General features: G+C 36.4%; 1 protein-coding gene across 10 annotated transcripts in view; it reads left to right on the top strand.

Moving 5' to 3' along the window:
• ELF2 (E74 like ETS transcription factor 2) overlaps nucleotides 1–18,234 on the top strand; it is a 95,855-nt gene that overhangs the window by 8,092 nt on the left and 69,529 nt on the right. The window contains exon 1 of one of the 10 annotated variants that reach the window (XM_042935458.1): nucleotides 8,730–8,993. The exons of the other annotated variants lie outside the window; for them this stretch is intronic. The gene's annotated coding sequence lies outside the window, so the exon portion shown is untranslated. Of the gene's footprint in view, nucleotides 1–8,729; nucleotides 8,994–18,234 lie in introns of those variants that run through there. 10 annotated transcript variants of the gene reach the window in all.

The following is an 18,234-nucleotide window of genomic DNA, read 5'->3' on the forward strand; positions in this document are numbered from 1 at the left end:
CTGACTGAGCCACCCAGGTACCCCTAGAGTTTTTATTCTTTAAGTAAGCTCTAGGCCCAGTGTGGGGCTTGAACTCATGACCTCACAGTCAAGAGTCATATGCTCTACTGACTGAGCCAGCCAGGAGCCCCCTTCCCCCAAATTTTAATTTTGATGGGAGTTTAATTTCCCACTTTTTTTCTTTTATAGATCATTAAAAAATTTTTTTTAATGTTTATTAGTTTTTTGAGAGAGAGAGAGAGAGAGAGAGAGAGAGAGAGAGGCAGAGAGAGAGGGAGACACAGAGTCCGAAGCAGGCTCCATCCAGTCTCTGAGCTATCAGCACAGAGTGCGACATGGGGCTCAAACCCACAAGCTGTGAGATCATGACCTGAGCTGAAGTCAGACACTTAACTGACTGAGCCACCCACATGCCCCTATAGATCATTCTTTTGTTGTAAGAACTCTTTGCCTAATCCAAGATATTGAGGATTTTCTCTTTTGTTTTCTTCTAGATCTTTTATAATTTTTGCTCTTAGATTTTGGATCTATTTTCAGTTAATTTTTATGTATGGCATGAAAGGTCTAAATTCATCTGTTGTATATGGATTCTATTAGCACAGTTTGTTGAAAAGACAACATATCTATGTTGAAAAAATATCATTTCTCGGGGCGCCTGGGTGGCGCAGTCGGTTAAGCGTCCGACTTCAGCCAGGTCACGATCTCGCGGTCCGTGAGTTCGAGCCCCGCGTCAGGCTCTGGGCTGATGGCTCGGAGCCTGGAGCCTGTTTCCGATTCTGTGTCTCCCTCTCTCTCTGCCCCTCCCCCGTTCATGCTCTGTCTCTCTCTGTCCCAAAAAAAAAATAAATAAAAAACGTTGAAAAAAAAAATTAAAAAAAAAAAAAATGAAAAAATATCATTTCTCCACTGATTATAAATGTGGCACTCAATTCGGTTCCATTATCTATGTCTGTCTTTTTTTAAAATTCATTTTTAAATTTTTACAGCCTTTTAAGTTTATTTATTTTTGAGAGAGAGAGAGAGAGCATGAGTTGGGGAGGAACAGAAAGAAAGGGAGAAAGAGAGAATCCCAAACAGACTCCACACTGTCAGCACAGAGCCTGATGCGGGGCTCAAACCCACACACCATGAGACCATGCCCTGAGCCAAAACCAAGAGTAGGATGCTCAACCAACTGAGCCACCCACGCTCCCCTCTATATGTCTATCTTTATGTTTTTACTACTGTGACTTGATTTTTGTGCTCTATGGTAACTTATGAAACCAGGTAATATAAGCCCTCCAATTTTGTTCTTCTTTTCTTCTTTTTATTTTTATTTTTAAAAAATTTTTGTTTTTAACGTTTATTTATTTTTGAGACAGAGAGAGACAGAGCATGAACGGGGGAGGGTCAGAGAGAGGGAGACACAGAATCCGAAACAGGCTCCAGGCTCTGAGCTGTCAGCACAGAACCCGACCCGAGGCTTGAACTCACTGACCGTGAGATCATGACCTGAGCCAAAGTCGGCCGCTTAACCGACTGAGCCACCCAGGCGCCCCCTTTTCTTCTTTTTAAAAGTTATGGCTCTTCTAGGCCCTATATACAAATTTTAGGATCATATTATGGAAAGAGCCCAAATGTCCATATAACTGATGAATGGATAAAGAAGATGTGGTACACACACACACACACACACACATACACACACACACACACACACACACACACACACACACACACAATGGAATATTACTCAGCAATCAAAAAGAATGAAATCTTGCCATTTTCAACAACACTGATGGAACTGGAGGGTATTATGCTAAGTGAAATAAGTCAGTCAGAGAAAGACAGATATCATATGATTTAATTTGTATGTGGAATTTAAGAAATAAAAGAACATAAGGGGAAGGGAAGGAACAATAAGATAAAACAGAGGGAGGCAAACTCTAAGAGAACTCTTACATACAGAGAACAAATTAAGCGTTGCTGGAGAGGAGGTGGTTGGGGGGATGGGCTAAATGGGGATGGGTACTAAGGAAGGCACTTGGGATGAGCACTGCATGTTAATATGTAAGTGATGAATCACTAAATTCTGATCCTGAAATTGTTATTACACTATACGGTAACTAACTTTGACTTAAATAAAATTAAAAAAAATTTTAGAATCAGCTTGTTAATGTCTGCAAAACAGGCTTGGAATTTTGATGAGAATGCACTGGATCTGTGGATCAGTTGGAGGAGAGTTGCAAATCTTGTAATAATTGAGTTTTCTAGTATATGAACTTGAAAATTTCTCTTGATTTAATGATCTTTAATTTTTCTCAGTGATATTTTATAATATCAGTGCATAAATCTTATACTTAAATTTTTATTTCATTTTGGTAAGAACACTTAACATGAGATCTATTTTCTAAACTTTTTAAGTGTACAGTACAGTATTGTTTACTGTAGGCACAATGTTGTATAGCAGATCTCTACATTTGGTAAGGGATTCCTTTTTAATCCCAGTTTGTTCCTGAGTTTTTATCATGAATGGTTATGGGATTTTGTCAAATGCTTTTTCTTCATCTGTTAGCATGACCAACTGTCACCTTTTGCCTAAGACCGTTCTGGTTTTAGCACTGAAATTCCTTCATCTTGGGAAACCCCTCTGTTCTGGACAAACTAGTATGGTTGGTCACCTTAGTGTCTGAGATGATCATGTGGTTTCTGTCTTTTATTCCATTAATATGGTGTATTATATTTGATTCTCAGATACTAAAGCAGACTTAGTCCTAGGATAAATCTCACTTTGTCATGGTATATAATTCTTACTATATGTTGCTGGCTTTGGTTTGCTAATGTTTAGTTGAACATTTTTGTGTCTATATTTATGGAAGATACTGGTCTGTAGTTTTTTTTCCCTGGGATGTCTTTGGATTTTGTGACATAGTAGTACGAGCCTCATAGAATGAATTGAGAGGTGTTTGTTCTTTGATTTTCTGTAAGAGTGTGTGCATGATTGGCTATTATTACCCCCTTGAATACATTTGATAGAATTGACCAGTGAAAGCATCTGGGCCTGGATTTTTTTCCTTTGGAAAAATTTTAAACTGTTAATTCAATTTATTTACTTGTTATAGGTCTCTTCAGATTTTTTGCTTATTCTTGAGTTAGTTTCAGTAATTGTATTCCTTATGATTTGTCCATTTCATCTAAGCTATTTAATATTTTTGGCATATAGTTCATAGTATTCCTATATGTGCTTTTAATTTTACTAGTGTAGTTTGTGGTGTTCCTCTTTCATTATTAATTTTAGTAGCATGTGTATTCTGTCTTTTTTACTTGGTCATTCTAGCTAAATGTTTGTCAATTTTGTTGCTACTTTCAAAAAAAAGTTTTGGTTTAATTGATTTTTTTTTCCATTTTCTGCTTTCTGTTTCACTGCTTTCTATTTAATTTTTATAATTTTCATCATTCTGCTTATTTTGGGCTTAGTGTGCCTTTTTCTAGCTTCTTAAGGTAGAAGTGTAGGTTATTGATTTGAGGTCTTTTTTTTTTTTTTTTTTAAATAAGCAGCAACTTTAATGTGGGTACAGCTTTTTTTTTTTTTTTTTTTAATCCTATAACTGGGTGGGTGTAAGCAGATCAGTAGTTCTTTTTTTTTAAATGTTTATTTACTTTTGAGACAGAGAGAGACACTGCATGAGCAGGGAAGGGACAGAGAGAGAGGGAGACACAGAATGTGAAGCAGGCTCCAGGCTCCAAGCTGTCAGCACAGTGCCCGACGCGGGGCTTGAACTCACGAACTGTGAGATCATGACCTGAGCTGAAGTCGGACGCTTAACCGACTGAGCCACCCAGGCGCCCCTTGATTTGAGGTCTTTACTGAGCAGGCATTTAAAGCTCTAAATTTCCTTTCAAACACTGGGGTAGCTGCATCCTGTACATTTTTAAATTTCTGCGTTTTAAAATTTGTATTCACTTCTAAATATTTTTAAATTTCTTGTGATGTCTTGACTTCTGGGTTATTTAGAAATGTATTATTTGATTTCCAATTATTTGGGGATTCCCCAAATTACATTGTTCTTGATTTTTTATTTAATTCCCCTGTAGTAGTAGAACATACTTTGTATGATTTTCTCATTTAAAATTTTTTGAGACATTTTTATGGCCTAGTATGTAATCCTTTCTGAAAAATGTTCCCTGTGTGCTAGAAAAGAATATGTGTTCTGCTGTTGTTGGGAGGAATGTTTTGTAGGTGACAGGTCAAGTTGGGTGATAGTTTTCAAGCCTTCAATGTCTGTGCTGATTTTCTGTCTAGCCATACTATCAATTATTGAGAGATTAAAAGCCCTATTATTACTGGAGTGTCTATTTTTCCTTTCAGTTCTGTCAATTTTTGCTTCATGTTTTGGGGGCACTGCTATTAAGAAGACCTTTTATCATTATGAAAGATTCCTCTTTGTCTAGTTGTATTTCATCTGGTATTGGTGGAGCCACTCCAGCTCTCTTATACTTACTGTTTGTGTTGCAGATTTTTTTCTATACTTCGGTTTTCAACCCATTTGTGTTTTGAATCTAAAGTGTATCTTACAGACAGCATGTAGTTAAAATGCTTTGTTTTTTTAAGTAGTGTGATCATTTCTGCTTTTGTCTTTTTCATTTCTGCCTTTTGATTGGAGGGTTTACTCTGTCCACATTTTATATAATCATTGATAGTCAGATTTATATCTGCAATCATATGTCTCATTTCTTTTTTATTTCTTTGTTCATCTTTTTCTTCTGGAGTTAGTGGATATTTTCCAGAGTATCATTTGAATTCCTTTGTTAGTGTTTTAACTAGATTTTTGGGATATTTTCTTTGCTCTAGGGAATACAGTATGTATCTTTGTCACATTGTACTTCAGATTAACCAGTTTAATTATGGTAAAATATAGAAACTTTGCTCCATTTCCTCCCCTAGCCTATCTGGTGGTATTATCATACATATTAAGTTTTTATATGTTAGGAGCCCAACAGGACCATTTTATATTCTTTATGCAATTGTATGTGTTTTACAACAAGTACAAGAGGAAAAAAATGCTTACGCAGTCTTTTATACTTAACACATATGTTGACCTTTTATGGTGCTCCTTATTTCTTTTTGTGTAGTTGGGTTATGGGCTGGTTATTTTCTTTCAGTCGGATGGACTTTTAGGATTTCTCATAAGCAGGTTTGTCATAAATGAATTATTTTAATCTTTGTTTTTTGGGATTGTTTTTATTTTGCCTTTATTTTATTATTATTATTAGTTTAATGTTTATTTTTGAGAGAGAGAGAGAGAGAGAGAGAGAGAGAACGAGCAGGGGAGAAGGGGTAGGGAGAGAGAAGGGGACACAGAATCTGAAGTCGGCTACAGGCTCTGAGTTGTCAGCACAGAGCCTGATGCAGGGCTCGAACCCACAGACTGTGAGATCATGACCTGAGCTGAAGTCGACCACTTAACCAACTGAGCCTCCCAGATGCCCCTGTTTTTGCCCTTATTTTTGAGGAATAGTTTTGCTGGACATAGAATTCTTTGTTACAGAAATTTTTTCATTCAGCACCTTGAATATGTTGTCTCTTGCTTTCTGACCTCAATTGTTTACAATGAGTTATTCTTTGTGCTGTCAAGACTTTCTCTGTCGTTGGCTTTCAATAATGGTACATCTAAGTGTGGATCTCTTTGTGTTTATTCTGCTTTGGATTCATTAAACTTGAATCTATGGATGAATATTTTTTCAAAAGTTTCGTAAGTTTTGACCATAATTTCTTCAAATATTTTTTCTGTTCTCCTTCTCTGTTCCTTTTTGGACCTCACATTACACGTAGATTGGATGCTTGATGGTGTCCCATAAATCTCGGAGGCTCTGTTCATTTTTTTTAAATTCTTTTTTTCTGTTCTTCAGAATTGGTAATTTCTATTAATATATCTCCAAGTTCACGGACTCTTCTGTCATCTCAAATCTGCTATTGAGCTCTGTTAGTGAATTTTTAATTTTGGTTGTAGTTTCCAACTCTTGAATTATACTTTTCATCTCCAGAATTTCCATATTTTCCTATTTTTTAAAATAGTGCCTGTATCTTTATTGAGATTGCTCATTTTTTGAGTTACAGTTGTCATACTCTCCTTTAATTCTTTAAACTTGGTTTCTTTAATTGCAGATAAAATTAAATTTTAGATAGAAGATGATATCTAAACTGTGTGTTAAATCCTAAAATGATATTTGTTGTATTTCTAAATTATGTTCAATAATTCTCATCTATATTTCATGATGTGTGTGAATGTAATTGCTCATAAATGCTAAATTTCATCTGATAGTTTTTATTTAAACATAACTAACAATTTACTTAAAATTACTAATGTTTATTGATACATAGGATCAGTGTACAATTGGAAAGATATGCCGTTATCTGAAACCTTGGCTCAGTTTCTGAACTGATTATACAGTATAACATATATTTGCTTGTCCATATTTTTTATAGTTAACCAGTTCTCTCATGGTTAAGTACTAATGGGTAGAAAAAAATGGAAGAAGCCTAAAAGAGCGATATGTGTGAGAATGGTTACAAAATATCAAAATGTTCCTATCAGCCAGCACATTTAATAATAATAATATTAATTCATTTTAGGTCCTTGAAAGATTGCAGTAAACAAGATAAATGCAGTACTTGTTCTTATGGAACTTACATTTTAGTGGAGGAGACAAGCATTAAACATATAAACAAAAAAAGGGGGGCACCTGGGTGGCTCAGTTGGTTAAGCATCTAACTCTTGATTTGGGCTCAGGTCATGATCTCAGAGTTGTAACGTAGAGCCCCATGTTGGGCACCGTGCTGGGCACAGGGCCTGCTTAAGATTCTCTCTCTCCCTCTCACTGTGCCCCTTCCTTGCTCGTGTGCACGCTGTTTCTCTCAAAAACAAAAAAATAAGAAGCAAAGACATATAAACGAGTAGGATAATTTTAGGATAATTTTTATAAATATAATGAAGAAACAAAATAGGGTAATGTGATATCAAATAGAGACTGATAGGGAAGCTACATGGAATTGGAATATAATTGGAAGGGGGGGAATCATGATGGAAATGTCTTTGTGAAGGGGTGGGACTTGAGGTGATATCTGCATGATAAGTGAGGAAGATTCTGTCTGTGGATGATCTGAAAGAACCTGTAATCTGAGAATAGGAGGTGCATAAGCTTAGTGTGTTATAGGAACAGGGCCACTGTAGTTGGAGCTCAGCAAGCCAGTGAAGAAGAGATGAGAGATGAATGAGGTCAGAGAATTGGGGTGGGCTAGCCCTGGGTTGATCTTTACATAGACCATGTTGAGTTCAGATTTTTTCCTTTTTTTTTTTTTTAAGTTTATTTATTTATTTTGAGAGAGAGAGAGCAAGCTGGTTATCGGGGAAGGGTCAGAGAGAGAGGGAAAGAGAGAGAATCCCAAGCACTGGCAGTGCAGAGTCCGACCCAGGGCTCGAACTCACAAACAGTGAAATCATGACCTGAGCCAAAACCCAAAGTCAGACGTTTAACTAACTGAGCCACACAGGTACCCCTAGGTTTTTTTTTTTCTACATGTGGTGGGAACCCACTGGAGAAATACTTCAGTGACCTTCATTCTGGATGAAGGAGTTAATTGACAGCCCGGTTGTAACTTTATTCTTTAACAGTTTTTGACTGTGAGTAAACATATGCAGAATTTTTTCTAAATGATTTTAGCTTCATAAAGAACAGCAGGGAAAATAGCTTTCCAGATGTTTCTTAGTTGAAATTTAGCTACCTAAAACTAAAATAAAATACCATATCTATGAAACTTTAAATTTGTAATACAATTATAACAATGGCAGGCATTCTTATAACAATTTTAATTAATTCATGTTAGTATTATAAAATTAGACTTTCAACTGTTCATAATTATAGGCAAAAAATATACAGATAACATGATGTAGTTAGTTGTTTGATGACTGACTTTCTAAATAATTCGGTATATAACTTCTCCCCCCCTACTTCACTAGCAAAAACAGTCGATTATTTTTGTTTGGCTAACTAATATTAACACAAAATAATTATGACCTCAAATTACTTCAGATTAAACGGTGTGGAGTATAGTCCTCCAAAGTTTTACGTGAATGACATTTTTGAAGATAAACTACCTCTTCAAAGTACCACTATTTGTTATTAAAAAAAAGTGAGCTATAGTTTTTATAAAGTGAATAGTAACCTTCAATATCTCTAATATTTCCCTTTATAATTGTCATGTATTTTTTGATATTTAAAATGCACTTTTCTGTAATATTTAAGATATACATTTTTAGTACAGTAAAACTTTAGATTTTGAGTAACTTGTTCTGCGAGTGTTCTGCAAGATGAACAAATATTTCTGATAAATTTTAACTTGATAAACAAGCGATGTCTTGCAATAGGAGTAGTACGGGACGCCGAACATCACGTGATCACAACTGAGCCAATGTTTCTTCTCTCTCTCTTTCTCTCCCTCTCTCTCTCTGTGTCCCTCCCTTGCTTGCTCTCTCTCTCTCTCTCTCTCTCACTGCAGAATTGTGGGTGATTGTCTGCCATGTTCAGATGCTTCAGTCTCAGGCCATGGTGTTTGGTAGAAATCAGTGATTTTTCAGAATGTTGGAAGGTGCCCACAACTGGCACTAGTGTATTTTTTTGTCATTTCAAAGCACCTATGGACAGTCCTTTGCTTTCCCATACAAGAGTAAGCTTGGGAATACTTTGCTTCATTCTAGGTCAGGCTGCCTGCAGATATAGAACCTGTCCTCTGCTGCCTTATTGCTAGTTACATTAAATACAGCGTATGACCAGGGTTTATTAATACTGCACCGTAGTCAACATCCATGTGAGTGTATATAAGGGCCCCTATGCAGAAAAAGATTCCACTGAGCCAATAGAGAGCAGTGATTCCATTAGTGATAGCAGTGAAAGTTGTCCTACACAGTAGCCCTCCTCTCTCGTCTCCCTTGCACCAGCCACAAAGATTTTCAAGGGTAAGTGCAGGTTAATCTGTTTATTATTTTTTTTATGTTTTGTGTTTTCTTTATTGTTTTATATTACAGTATCATCGTCATTTTTATATGAATAGTTTTGGGTTATGGGACGAATCATCTGAATTTCCATTATTTCTTATGGGAAATTTGCTTTGGTATACAAGTGCTTTGGATTACAAGCGCGTTTCCAGAATGAATTATGCTCCAAACCAAGGTTTTACTGTATTGAAAATGTATTGAAAATATATTTCAAATAAGCTAACTATATAAAAAAAACCTCAGATATGCCATAATTTGGAAGGTATTTTTAAATTACTCTAATTTTGTGTTAATAATTGACTTATAGTGTGTATCTGAATGTTTATTTCTTCGCCCCTTTAATCACTATCCGCTTACTCTGACTATATTCAGTATTGTATATATAGTTGTTAAAAGGTGCTCACTTTTTTCCCAAAATGATTTAAAGTGGCTTAACAAAGGACACATGTGTGTATGTATTAGAGATAGTAAAATAGAAAAAGGAAGCCAAGAACAAGAAAAGTTGAGTTGGGAGTTAAAATTGTTGTCTGTTATGTGCTACGCACTATTTCTGAGAGATATATATGCAATGCTGATTAAAATAGCTATGGCTCAGCTCTAATGGAGCTTTTATTCTAGTTTGTGTTGGTAAGGTGGGTAGAAAGATTTGCAATAAGCTTGTAAGAAAATACCTTCACCTTTTACTTCATTATAGGGAGGTGACAAAAAGATGACTTGGGACAGGATAAAATCCGGACAATTAGAAAACATTCTTTAGTATCCTTGATATGATTCATTTAAAATAGAATAAAGTGGGTGTGCCTGGGTGGCTCAGTCGGTTGAGCGTCCCACTTTGGCTCAGGTCATGATCTCGCAGTTTGTGGGTTCAAGCCCCGCGTGGGGCTCTGTGCTGAGCCTAGAGCCTGGAGCCTGCTTTGGATTCTTTGTCTCCTTCTCTCTGTGCTCCTCCACTCACGCTCTGTCTCTCTCTCTCTCACAAATAAGTAAGCACTAAAAATTTAAAAAAATAAAATAGAATAAAGCTAATTTGTTTTGGTTCCCAAGTTAGCATATGCTAATTTGCATTATTTTGGGGATTATAAATTTGGCCAAAGAACAGAACCAAAAAATTTCTCTAATCCAGTAATTTATAATGGTCTATAGTTTTCTACTTAGCCATAATTAGCGATAATAAGAAAACTTAGAGGGACATTGTGGTAGATTGATTATAGGGTTAAACTTTATAAATAATGTAAGACAAGGGATGCCTGGGCATCTCAGCCAGTTGAGTGTTGGACGCTGGCTCAGGTCATGATCTTGCGGTTCATGGTTTTGAGTCCCTGCTTCAGGCTCTATGCTGACAGCTCAGAGCCTGGAGTCTGCTTCAGATTCTGTGTCTCCCTCTCTCTCTGCCCCTCCCCCACTTGCACTCTGTCTCTCTCTCTCTCTCAAAAATTAAAAAAAAAATTTTTTTAGGGGTGCCTGGGTGGCTCAGTTGATTGACTGTCTGACTTCGGCTCAGGTCATGATATCACAGTTCATGAGTTCGAGCCCTGTGTCAGGCTCTGTGCTGACAGCTCAGAGCCTGGAGCCTGCTTCAGATTCTGTGTCTCCCTCTCTCTGCCCCTCTCCTGCTCATGCTCTGTCTCTCTCTTTCTGAAAACTGAACATTAAAAAATAATTAAAAATGTAAGAAAAAAGTTAAATTCATGAATTAGGGATAAAACAAGCAAATAATATAGTGATTTCAGAATAAATATTAAACCTCAGAATCTTTTGGATTCTTATCTATACTTGAAGGCCAAAGTTTCAATGTTTTCATGAACAAACTGCCCGATTTGAGTAATGTTATATATAATCTTGCAGTGGATACCATTTAGATACATGAATTAAAAAATAGGTTTTCCTTATAAATCTCAATTCTATGTTAAACATATACCATTCTAAATCTAAATTTAATGATTATCTTAATTTTAGGTGATAATTAGTAAGAAACAGTATATTCATTTTAAAAGGATTAGTGAATTGTTTCCTCTTTCTTTTTCGTTCTCTAATAGTGTGCTTTAAATAAACTTCCAGGGCAAGCTCATGTTTTATTTCATAATCTGGATGAGTTGAGAATGTTCCAGGAACTCTGCCTTCATGAATTTTTACTTAATTTTTGGAAGTGGAGATGCTATTCTATGTCCTATCCAAGCATTTAAACTCATTCATAATATCATTCTATAATAAAATAATCCTCCCATATCTTTTACAGGAGAAAGGTGGGGTTTATGTCCTCTTCATTCCAGATCATTATGGTTTTTATCCTCCTCTAAAAGTTGCTGCTGGGTTAAAGATTAAGTTTTAAGTTGAAGTTTTACATTACTATAACTTTCTGTAGTCCTCCTCATCATTATCAAGTGATCTTTATGAAGTCTTGCCATCATACTGGAGACTAACTAATACCACTGTAATAATCATGTTAGCCGTGAAGTAGTTTCTGTTATTTTTTTCCTTTTTACAGATGAGTCTGAGACTTTAAGAAGTTAAATAACTTTAACATAGTAGGTCTGAGACTACTCTCCTTAGAAAGATCTGTTTGCAAGGTTGGCTCATAGCTGACATCTGGGAACTTGACTCTCAGAGCGTTTCCAGTAACTGATAAGGATGATTCACTGTGCCTAGACTGTTTGTGCAAACAATATGGTTTATGTTGAACATCTGCTTTCCTCCTAGGCGTCTAGAATTTGAGTATACCTGAGGTAGAGGGTGCCCATGTGAGCAACCCTCAATAAAACTTTGGGTGCTGAGTCTCTGATGGGCTTCTCTGGACAGAAACATTGCGTATGTACATTGGTGTATTTAGTATATCCATGAATACAACTATATGCTGAGATATGTGAGACTCCTGATATACCTCTGCAAGAGTAAAAGAAATTCTCTGCAGAATCTAAAGATTTGTGTTTTAACCTCTGGGGATGAAGTGTATTTACCTTTGCTTGGTGATTAGAGTCCTAGGTACAATGGAAGAGATGATATTTAGTCCTTCAAATAAAAATAAGCATGCATTTGTTCATAACATCCATGCATTATGCATCCTATAGGCCCATATGTACCCATGTTCCAGGCCCTGAGGAGGGAGCTGTAAACCTTACTTAGCATAATTAGGTAACCTTGTAAATAGTTTAGGCCTCAAAGTGAGAGTAGGTGTACTTTTTCCCCTAGTTGCATCTGCAGGCAGCTTATTGATTGATTTATAAAATTTTATTTTTAAATAACCTCTACACCCAGCATGGGGTTCAAATTTATAACCCTGAGATCAAGAGTCACATGCTCCACCTGCTGAGCCAGCCAGGTGCCCTTGCAGGGGCCTTATTATTTAGCATTACGAAAATGTTTATACTTTGGTTCCAGGTTCTTTTACTTGAAATATGGGTAAACTTGAATCAGCATATAAGGCTTACATCTGAGAATCTTTGTTTGCTGATAATTCAGAATTCCAGGCCAACATTTCTTTCTAAAAACAAACTCAACCCTGAAGAGAGCAAAGTAGAAAAAATTTCTAATGCTGTCACTTTCTCCCTAAGGCCTATAGAATTTATATGAGAGGATTTATGAGTTAAAGAATTCATCTTCCTGCCCTCCCCCCCGCCCCCACTTTTTTGGAAAAGAGAAAAAAAAAATCTATCTACTTATGTAGACAAGATATGTGTAACATCCACTTAACGTGTTTTAAGCCTTTTAATTAGCCCATGTTATAAGCCAATTAAGAAAGTAGATAGAAAAATCTCCCAGGGTGGGGTGGGAAAGATGCTCTGTGATTCTTTCATAGTTTTAGTAAAACAAAACCAAAAATACTTGTATAATCATAAGGCAGAAAAACTTAAGATTCTGGAGCCCTACTACTTAGGTTGATATTGTGACTCACTTGCCTCTTGCTTGACCTTGGATAAGTTATTTGAATTTCCTCATGTCTCAAGTCTTCCCCAATATAAAATGGGACTGATAATACCTGTTTTGTAGGATTGTATCAATTAAATCAATTGATAATATAATGAATTTAAAATAATGCCTGGCATGATGTAAGTGCTGTATGAATGTTACCTGTAATTATCCCATTATTGTTTGGAAAATGAAGGAAAAAATACCCTAAACTAAGCTAGTTGTTGACTTTCGTCCAGGATAAATTCACTTTAATGGATTCATATCCTATCAAATCAGAATATTAAAAAGATTCTTGTATAAGGCAGTTTTATTTCCTTTTTAAATCATGAAAGTGCAGAAGTTGGCTAAGGTTTTAGAATTATTTGCACTAAGTTAGGATCGCAGTTGCTAGGCTGGCAATTTGTCCCTCCTTAAAAAAGGAAAATTCCTTTTTTGCTTTCTGGAATAGAACCTAACTAGATTTTAGGCTTTCTTTGCACAAAGCCCGACGCGGGGCTCGAACTCACGAACCGTGAGATCATGACCTTAGCCGAAGTTGGAGGCTTAACTGACTGAGCCACACAGGTGCCCCTGAAACAAGTCTTTTAAGACTTTTATGTATCTCTTTTTGATATACAAGGGGCTATTGTGACCAGACTTGAGACTTTTCAAACATCTGAGCAAAGTCAGGACATAAGCCATGACTTTGATTGTTACTTTTTCCCTAACTAAACGTCCTAGTACCTGTCCTTTTTTCTGGTTCTTACTTGATTTGGAAATTGGCTAAACACATTTATTCCCACAATTTACTATTTCTTACAAATAGTTCATGAAGTAAATCTGGGAATGAATAGTCATATAAGTTTAAGGTTATTGATAAATAATCAGATCTTTGTTGCTTATCTTCAGCCTCAAGATAGGTTGGATTGTAAAAGGTGCTTCCTTCGTATACTTATTCTGACCCTTATTATTGCTGCCCTAGAATTTGAGCATTATGCAAAATGGTAGCAGATTAGGAGGATAATAATATTAAAGGAGTGTAGCTAGGCAGCAATATCATTTTTATTTCCAGTGGTGACTGTAGGCAGCTAAGTCAGGTTGATTTTGTCTTGTCTCTTTACTCACCAATTCTTTAAATAACTGTGAAGTTTGATTATTCAGAGTATGTTTATTTTTTTTATTAAGATATCTGTATTCAGAGTGGTTTTAGATGATACTTCTCTGTTAGAGTTTAATCATCATAAAATAGGTTGAACAAGTTAACATTAATTAGGTTATGTCCAGGAATCTGGCCATTGTAATTATTTTGTTGAAGAAACCAACAAAACATGCTTGTAAGAAAAGCATCAAAATATCTTATATGGAATTTAGATGAAGTCACAGATTATCGAAATTCACTCCTTATCTATATATCATTCATATATAGTTCACATGAGAATCTATAAGATTAAGAACATGTGTCTTAATTGGATAACAATGTCAGGGCCATGAGTAAATGAGGATGTTAAGATACTGTTATCCATGGTGTGGGACTCTTGAAATGCAAAACTGCTTTTATGGTTGGCAAGTTATTTCACTGGGTTTTTCAATTAGCGTCTTCCGTGTGTTTTTTCTTCTGTAAAATGAGCACTAAGATCTCTTCCAGATTAAAAGGGCTTTTCTGCAATTTCTTTTATCCTATAAATTTCTAACATCCAATTTTAAATATCTGGATCTATCACCTTGCCCTAAAGTAGGTCCCATGACATGAACTGTTGCTGCCAAAATTATTTCTGGTTCTGACTTACGGGCCCGAATATTTCTAAACTGTATACTCCTTAGACTTAGTTCCCTCCAAATGATCTCATTCCCATTTTCACAAGGTAATCTTTTTAAAAGATTCATTAGTTTATTTTTTATCCCTTTATTTTTAAGAGTTTGTTTGTTTTTGAGTAATCTCTATACCCAACATGGTGCTCAAACTCGCAACCCCAAGGCCAAGAGTTGCATGCTCTTCCAACTGAGCCACGCAGGTGCCTCTACTTTTTATCCCTTTAAAATGTTGTACTAAGAAAAAAAAAATGCTGTACTATTTTTTTGTTTTGTTTTTTAAAGTTAATTTCTTTATTTTAAGAGAGAGAGCAAGCCAAGGAGGGGCAGAGAGAGAGGGTAAGAGAGAATTGCAAGCAGGTTCCCCACTTTCAGAGCAGAGTCTGACACGGGGTTCAGACTCAGGAACTGTGAGATCATAACCTGAGCCAAAACCAAGAGTTGGATACTCAACTGACTGAGCCACCCAGGCGCCCCCTAATTTTTGTTTTAACAAATTATAAAAATGAACATCCCCGTTTTGTGTGAGGAACAATTAGGTTTTAGGAATTATCATCTATTCTGCTACTGCTTTATTCTTACGTGAAGCTTTAGCAATGTGATTCAGTTCTGACAGATTCTACAAAGACATAATAATAAATTGACATTCAATGTTCATAGTGTGCCAGACACTATAGGTAAAGAATGAAAATATGGGCACCTGGGTTGTTCAGTGGGTTAAGCCTCTGACTCTTAATTTCAGCTCAGGTCATGATCTCAGGGTTTGTGAGTTTGAGCCCTGCACTGTGCTTGGGATTCTCTCTCTTCTCTCTCTCTGCCCCTCTTCCCGCTCACATGTATGCTCATGCACACTCACTCTCCTTCTCTCTCAAAGTAAATAAATAAACTGGGGCGCCTGGGTGGCTCAGTCGGTTGAGCGTCCGACTTCAGCTCAGGTCGCGATCTCACGCACCGTGAGTTCGAGTCCCGCGTGGGGCTCTGGGCTGATGGCTCAGCGCCTGGAGCCTGCTTCCAGTTCTGTGTCTCCCTCTCTCTCTGCCCCTCCCCCGTTCATGCTCTGTCACTCTCTGTCTCAAAAATAAATAAACGTTAAAAAAAAAAAAGTAAATAAATAAACATTAAAAAAAAAAGCAATTAGATCAGAAGCAAAATTAACATAACCTGTTAAAATGAAAAAAAGAGAATTTGCCAGAGGATTAGTAAATATTTTTTCAAATTGCATGACATATTTAAAGGGAACCAGTTGAGTTTTTCACACTTTGGATGGGAAACTAATAAAATTAATATGGTTTTAAACCCCCTTCCTTGGACCCCAGTTATATAAAATCATATGAATCATAGTCCTTGATTCACGACATACTTAAATAATTAGCCCAAGCATAACTTTTTGTTTATGAAACACACAAGAATCCATAATTCAACATGAAAACTGGAACCTTAACAAGAATTCACATCACATTTACTCATGTGTATATTAATGTAGATTGTATAAAAATCTTTAATAGAATTTTTAAAGTTTATTTATTTTGAGAGAGAATGAGAGTGAGAGTGTGAGTGGGGGAGGGGCAGAGAGAGAGGGAAAGAGAGAATCCCAAGCAGGATCCATGCTGTCAGCCCAGAGCTTGACAGGGGCTTGATCTCCTGAACCATGAGATCATGTCCTGAGCCAAAACCCCGAGTGGGACGCTCAACCAACTGAGCCACCCAGGCGCCCCTAAAGGCCATCTTTATATCTGTTTTTGTAAATTGTATATTTATGTGTTTTCTTTATTTTTTCTTTGTTTTTTTGGTCCTTTATTCCTCTATTTTAAGCATTCTTTGTATATTAGTTATACTAGCCTGTTGTAATATAATATCCTATTTCTAATATTATAGTTGTAGTGTTCCTTGTTTTTGTACTTTATATGAAGTCATACACTTAAACAATTTTTTGATGAGAGTGTGATTTGTACTCTAAGGAACTAAATTATAGTTTGAGCAGAGATTTCCTGAGTGATACTTAAATTTTTATCATTTTTCACAGTTTCTTTTCAATCCTGAGACTAGCATTTATTATTCAAAGTTCTTTCTCTTCTTATTGCTGTGCCAATATCTATCTGGCTTAAAGTATCAGAGCAAATGGTGGTTCCTTTCTGAAGTCTCTCCAGAACTCTCCAAGGTCGACTTGGATTTTTTTTTTTTTTTTTTTTTTTTTTTTTTATGTTTCCACTATACTTTGTAGTTTCTTTAATGGCATTTACGTGATTGTAATTGTTTCTGTATTATTGAAAGAACTGGTGTAGTAAGAGATAAGAAAGAGGTTACTGAGTTGTGGGGAAAAAGTTGTCCTTGAGGGATAGGTGGAATTTGAATAACCAAAGAAGAGGACCTTCCTGGTAAGAGAAGAGCACTAGCAGAGGGATAGGGATGGGGATGAGCATGGTATGTGAACAGTGAAGATACTTGTTTCATTGGAACGTGTTTGTTTATTCTTGTATTCATCACATCTTTACTGTGTATCTACTGTATGAAAGGCCCTGGTTAGGTGATATAAACCACAGATTTTTAAAACTTGTTACTTCGGGGGAAAGTAGTTCCAAGTAAGACTAGGAAGGTAAAGAGGAGCAGGGTTTTAGAGGGCACTGAGACAAAGGCATAGGTGTTGGGCTTGATACAGTTGATAGGAGGTGGCAAGTGAAGGATCTACTGGAAGCTGTTATTTCCCTGATGTTTTTGTGAAGGAGGCACATGGTGTGGACGGGGAAGGAGAGTCCTAGAAAATGATATTGAGCCTATCATGATTTCATGCGTATGTGGAATTTAAGAAACAAAACAGATAAACATAGGGGAAGAGAAGGAAACATAAGGCAAAAAGAGAGAGGGAGGTAGACCGTAAGAGAATCTTAAATACAGAGAACAAACTGGGGGTTGCTGGAGGGGTGTTGGGTGGGGGGATGGGCTAAATGAGTGATGGGCATTAAGGAAGGCACTTGTTGGGATGAGCACTGGGTGTTATATGTAAGTGATGAATCACTAAATTTACTCCTGGAACCATTATTACACTATATGTTAACTAACTTGGATTTAAATAATATTTAAAAATTAAAAAAAAATGATATTGAGCCTGAGGGGATGAGGGTACTTACAACTTGAGACCTGTACGACAGCTAGGAATTGGCCAGATGGGCAAGCAAAAGGAAGGATGTTCACAGAAAGAGAGAAAAGAATATAGAGAACTATAAACAATTGTGGTTTAAGGTTAGATAAAGGGAGAAATGGAAGATGAGACTGGACAAGTGAGTGTGGATTAGATTTGTGATTTTCATACCTGAGCATATCAGAATGAACATTTCATAACTTCTGAGAAATAGACCTATACCCCTTGCTTGTTCCTATTAAATTAGGATGTTTCCAAAGAAGCTGAGAGTTTCTCCCGTGGTGAGAAACTATTGAAGAATTTTGAGAGGGGCTTAACATTATTCCATCTTGGATCATCCTGATATTGCAGTAGATGGAGTTGAAGGGTGGG

This window comes from Panthera leo, chromosome B1 (genome assembly GCF_018350215.1).
Source record: "Panthera leo isolate Ple1 chromosome B1, P.leo_Ple1_pat1.1, whole genome shotgun sequence".
NCBI lineage: Eukaryota > Metazoa > Chordata > Mammalia > Carnivora > Felidae > Panthera > Panthera leo.